Source organism: Crocodylus porosus, unplaced genomic scaffold (genome assembly GCF_001723895.1).
Source record: "Crocodylus porosus isolate Cpor-Errol unplaced genomic scaffold, CroPor_comp1, whole genome shotgun sequence".
NCBI classification, from domain to species: Eukaryota; Metazoa; Chordata; order Crocodylia; family Crocodylidae; genus Crocodylus; species Crocodylus porosus.
In genome coordinates, this window is record NW_017728947.1 from 140,875 (window position 1) to 146,916 (window position 6,042).

The 6,042-nt window shown below is 51.3% G+C and overlaps 1 protein-coding gene across 1 annotated transcript in view; it reads right to left on the bottom strand.

Annotated features, from left to right (window-relative positions):
* The window catches only part of SLC25A22 (solute carrier family 25 member 22), a 75,694-nt gene extending 72,209 nt beyond the window's left edge, over positions 1-3,485 (bottom strand). The window contains exon 1 of the mRNA XM_019551421.1: positions 3,440-3,485. The gene's annotated coding sequence lies outside the window, so the exon portion shown is untranslated. The remainder of the gene's footprint in view (positions 1-3,439) is intronic.
* Between the last annotated feature and the right edge of the window lie 2,557 nt (positions 3,486-6,042).

Below are 6,042 nucleotides of genomic sequence, written 5' to 3' on the forward strand. Positions count from 1 at the left end.
GGGGGGAGGGGTCAGGACTGGCTATTGATGTTTACAAGTGGGTCCTGGTACAAAAAAGTTGAGAACCACTGCTCTAGCACCTAAAGAGTGAGGCAGTACTAACAGGAATAGTTAGGGTCTGTGTTCTTTCACTCTTTCATGTGGGTTAAAAAAAAGCACATGGGAAGCTCCAATACAGGGACAGACAAAATGAGGCCCATGGGCCAGATGTGGCCCACCAGACTATTCTATTTGGCCTGTGGGGCCCCTAAAAGATTTAGAAAATTAATATGCATCTGCCCTTGGCTACCTGTCATGCAGCCCTCGATGGCTTGCCAAAACTCAGTTAGCAGCCCTCTGCCCGAATTAATTGCCCACCCCTGTGAGTCTAATGGATAGAGCAATGCCTAGCTACTAGCAGTTGGGTGTGGGGAGGAGGTCAAGGACACAGTGGTGAAGAGATTCTGCAGAGCATGGTTTCTCTTCTCTGACTGGGTGTGTCTACATGTTCACTACTGCACAGTAGTTACTGTGCATTTACTATAGTACTGGCTTAATGAAGTACTAACTAAATGCACAGTAAATACAGTTACTGCACAGTAGCACTGGTGCACTTTCTTGTGATGCTCACTGCACAGTAGCCTAATAACACTGAGCAGTATTATAATGGTTTTTGACCAGTACACCATTGTGCAGTATTATTAGGCTACTGCGCAGTATGCGTCTTGTGTAGACGCGTCCACAGTGTCCCAAAGCATGGCCTGGGGAAGCCAACAGGACCAGAAAAGAAACTAGCTTTAACTAAAGTGAGACCCAACCTTGAAGGATTCCTCAGACAGAGTCACCACGGGTGAGCACTATCCACTTACAGGGGAGTAGGTGTAGCCATATTCCACCCACCTCAGTTGCCTAGTCCCACATGCTTTTTGTCTGAGATGCCTCATTAAAACGTACCATTTTTCAGCAGCTGCTGAGAGCTTAGTAATTGCCCCAAAATAGTGGGATTTTTTTTTATATGACAAGCCACTTCCAGAAGTTGGGATACCTTGCAAAGGGAATGTATTCTGGACCAAGACCTGTCCTCTTTAATATCTCCATAAACAATCTGGACTCTGGTACCAGAAGCAGACTGGCTAAGTTTGCTGATGACTCCAAACTTTGGGGAAGAGTTTGGTGTTGTCAGCAAACTTAGCCCAGATATGTCCACAACAGACTCCCCCAGAGGTGGTGCAAGCACCTACTCTGGACACTTTAAAGATACATTTGGATGTTTATCTTGCAGGGATCAATCCTTTGACCCTAGCTGACTTCCTGTCCCTTGGGCAGAGGGCTGGACCCAATGATCTTATAAGGTCCCTTCCAGCCCTAATGTCTATGAAGTCTATTAAATGCCGATGAACACTCCCAGACCAGGGAAGACTGGCCTGAATTTGTACAATGGCCAGCATCAAGGCCAACACAGCTCTCAGACCCAAGACATTCTAGAGGCTGAAGCTTTTGGCTTTACAGCTTGTCCTAAAGTCAAGCTCACATCCCACGTGGAATGAGCACTGTCAGACACACCACAACCCTGTGGTATACCTGCATGCTCCATCCAGGGTGGGTGAGCTATTAACATGGCACTCTCTCCCGGAGGAACTTCTCCCAAATGTCATGTTTATCTGGTTGCAGTGAAAAGATTATCCCCTTGATACTGCTGGGATTTACATGTTAATTATTATCTATTTTAAAGTGTATAATGCATATCCCAACAAGATCGTTCCCTAAAGTAAGCTAGCACTAGTCCCAACGCTGAATGCTACTTCTGGTAGCAAATGCCTGTAAATTGGGTCCTGTTCACTGTTTATTAGGGATCAGCCCTCATTGTGCTGAGCTCAGGTGCAGGACATTTCCTTTTCTACTCCTCCAGCTCCAGAAAGTTCTCCCTCTAAAGTATTTCACAATAATCTGCCTGAAGGACATTATGCAAGACTTACTGTATGTGCATGTAACATGCAAGGCTCATAAACTAGCTATTTATTTCAGGGATTCTATTTCTCATTAGAAACTGACCTGAATCAAATCCCCAGCTCCCAAACATTGAGCACGTACAAAAATCCAATTGTTCTAGCTTGGGCCCCTCTTTAAATCCGATACATCCCAGGATAGCCACGCATAGCCAAACATCTATTAGACAAAACACAAGTGCTGGAGGCAATTTCCATGCTGACAAGGTTCCAGTCATCTGGGCTGGCCAAACATTCAGGTACAATGTCCTCTACTGCCTTACCTGCTACATTAGTTTTTAGCAACAAGGAAAACAAATTATTCTGACAGGTGGTCAGGTATTTTTACTTCTCATAATTTAATACTGTATGGGTCCCTGGTGTCTTTCTGAAATACAGGAACAAGACTGCTAGGTCTAAGAAGTGACCATTGACCTTCCCTGTCAATGGTTCTGAGCCGGGGTGGGCATTTTGGGCAGAGGGCAATTTACTGAGTTTTGGCAAGCCATCAAGGGCCACATGACAGGCAGCTCAGGGCAGATTAATACTAATTTTTTACATTTTTAAGGGGCCCCACAGGCCAGAGAGAATGGCCTGGCAGGCCGCATCCGGCCCCTGAGCCGCATTTTGCCCACCCCTGTTCTAACCCATAATTTACAGTTAGAAAAGGATTCAAAGCCAGGCTCCTTCTGCAAATAGTCATTGCTGGCTCTCAGAATACATGCTTTACTCTAAGGCTTCCCCTGTAAACAAACCAACATATGCGCATGTGGCAAGAGACATAACATGTCTTCCACTGGATTTTAGTACAAAAGGGGGCGAGGGAAGAATCTAATTTTGATTCTTGCCAGCTGAAATGCTGAAGATAAGCACAGCAACTGAAAAGGGAGGTACATCCTGATTTAAGTCTCATACCCGTTTTCTAGGACAGAGGTTCTTTCAGTTAGGAACGTGCTATCTCTCTGCTTTCAAGGCTATGAAGCTGAGTAGGCAGCAAGCCAACAGAGCCAGCTGCCCTCTGAACTGCCTCAGTTGTATCAGAATCATAGGTGATGTATCGTTATTAGTTCAGTCCCACTTTACAGTGCTGACTTACTGAATGCTATGGCCATGGACATGCGTGCTTATGTGCAAAGCTTTAAATAAAGCTGGAAACTGCAGACAGATTAGCAGCAGCCATGTTATTGTTTGCACAAGAGTGCATCTCAGAGACTCAGGATGTTCCTCCAGTACAAGGTAGTATACAGGCACACGGTGTAGCAGGACAATCCTTGCCCCAGAGAGCTTACAAGATCTCAGTGGGCAAGGTAGAGAAAGGAGGGAGGAGACAGAGGAGGGAATCAACTTGGTTGAGGTTACAGAGCAAGTCAGCAGCCAAGCCAAGCGCTCCCCAGTCTCCTGGTGTCCCGTGTTCTGACCAGGGATCAATCCACTGGGCAATCAAATAGATTAAAAGCCATACCAAACAAATGTACCTGGCATCCTGTTCAGAAGTTTCTTAGACTCTGGCAGAGTGCAAGACTAAAAAAAGAGGAAGAACCCATGTTGAAGAAAGGCCTGGACAGGCTTTGGAAAGTTTCACATACATACTTTCACATGCAACCACAAGCTTTAACACAGAGGGAGGCAGCATGCTGCAGGGGCTGGAGTGCAGCAATGGAGCTAAGGACACATGGGTTCTTTGCCCAATTGTGTCACCAATTCCTGCCAGGATGACCTGGAGACTGTCACTTAACCCACCTGTATTTCTCCCTTCTTATCCAGACAGGAGCGTAAGACTCACAGGCCTCAAAGGGGTCCAAGTCTTAAATTTGGGCTTAAATTTGTAAAGAGCTTTCAGAAGCTTAGAGATACAGAACTTACTTTTCATCCCACATACAGACTGAGCCTAATACAGGGAGACCTCATGCACGATTGCAGCAGCTAGGCACGGATAGCACAAAGCTCTGGAGAAATCAGAGCATCATGAACACACGCACAGACTCCTTGAATCAAAAAGGGATAGAGGACAGGAATGTGAGGCCCAGAGAGTGTCAGCTGATTTAGTTGCAGCCAATTTCAGCCTCACAGCTGAAATCATGCTTGGGGCTGCATGTGAAAAAAAGCCCCACAAGCAAGAGGGCATGCAGTTCTTGCCCTCTATGCTCAGGGAATGTGAGGGAGGTGGCAGGGGGGCAACCCTGAAAGCCAGGAAGGAGAAGTGGCAGGTTCCCATCCCGTAGTCTGACAGGGGAATGATACCAGGCTCAAGAGCAGGGTCAGGGGAAATGCACACCCACGCACGCACACACGTGCATGGAGGCAAACACAGAGCCCAGCCTCTGCCACCAGAGCGTCAGAAGGGAGTCTCAGGAGCCCGTGCAGTTCCAGCTGCTCCCCAGCAAGCAAGGAAAGCCTGCGGAGGTAGACAGCAGACACACAGAGGTGGAAAAAACCAACAACCAACCACCGCCTGCACAGACCGCACCCGCCCCTGCCCACCGGTCTTTGCAGATGTGCAGCCACGTGGGTCTGAAAGGACTCTCACGATTCAGGGCACAGCCCTGAGGAAAAGCCCTGCACACTCACACACACAGCAGGTCAGCTTGAGCCCTCTCCCAGACAAACTAAGTCAGGCCTCAGCTACTCCCCTCAACCCCCCACGGGGCTAGGTGACCTCTTGAGGTCCCCCCACCTCACTTCTCCAAGTCAGCTCCAGCCCTCCCAGAGGCACAGATGCTCAGGCCCCCAGCCAAGGTCACCAAGCAAGTCAGTAGCAGAGCCAGAAGCAGCCCCTCACAGCGGGCATCACCCCTACACCGCCAAAGCCTCCCTTGCCCTCTGCCCCCCCGCCCCCCCCGGCTACATCCTCCCTGGGCATCCACCACCCATCTCCCCGCCTGCCCTGTCAAAGGAGCGGGGGGGCGAGGAACAAGGGGGATCTGCAACCCCCCAGCCTTCCCGCGGTTGGCAGCGCACAGGCCCGGGGGCAGATCGGGGCCAGGGGGAGGAGGGAAGCGGCCCCAGCCCGGCGCCCGCTGCGGCAGGCTCATCCGCGGGGAAGAGCAGCCCGGCCGGCTCGGCAAGGCGGCGGGAGCCGCGGTGGAAACGCCCCGCGTGCGCGCGCGAGCTGGTGCAGAGCAGGATGTCTCGTCTGCGGCTCCCGCTCCCCCGGGCCGCGGGCAGCTCGGCTCAGCCCTGCCCCTGCCGGCCGCTCCCCGCCAGCTCTGCCTCTGCCGCCTCCTGTAGTGCGCTCCCCGGCGGGAGGTTTCACGTGCCAGGCATCCTCTACGGTACTGGATAGGATCCGTGACTGACCACCGCTCCGACACACACACACTCTCTTTGTAGGGGTGGGGGTCCACCTTGATCTCCACCCCATCCGCTCTCCTCCCACGGGGTTGGAGGCAGACCACCCCCCGGGATGCTTCAAGGGCAGGAGATCAAATTCTGGAGCTTGAATGGTTTTGTTTTTGGGGGGGTTTTTAGAGGGAGGGATGAGGGCAGTTCCCCCAGCTCCATGTTTTGGGGGGTGAGGGCAGTGCCTCCCCTCCATGTTTTTTGCGGGGTGAGGGCAAGTCCCCCCAGCTTCATGTTTTTCAGGGTGAGGGCAGTGTCCCCCCCTAGCTTCATGTTTTGGTGAGTGAGGGCAGTGCCCCCCCAGCCCCAAGCATGAGCCCCGTGCTTCCCTTCCCCAGGGCAACAGGGTGCCACTGTGGCTGGTGGATCTCTGGGGGCTTCCACACAGCGGGTTTTGAATCCCACGAAGCAGCTGCCAAGAATGGGAGGATTTGTCCGAGGGGCAGGCTCAGCCATAGAATCATAACAGATTCGGGTCATCTAGTCCAACCGCTTACTCAGAGCAGCACTGTCCCCACCTATGTCACTTCAGTCAAGGCTTTGCCCACGGATCTTAAAAACCTCCAAGGATGGAGGTTCCACAGTCTCTCCGGGCAGCCGTTGCTACCCTTGCACACACGGAGCGGGAAAGGTATCTCTGCCCTGAAGAGCTTACAGTCTAAACAGGCGACAGATAGAAACAGAGGGGGCCTGATTATCTCCATGTGGCAGACAGGGAAATAGAGGTACAGCAGGATCA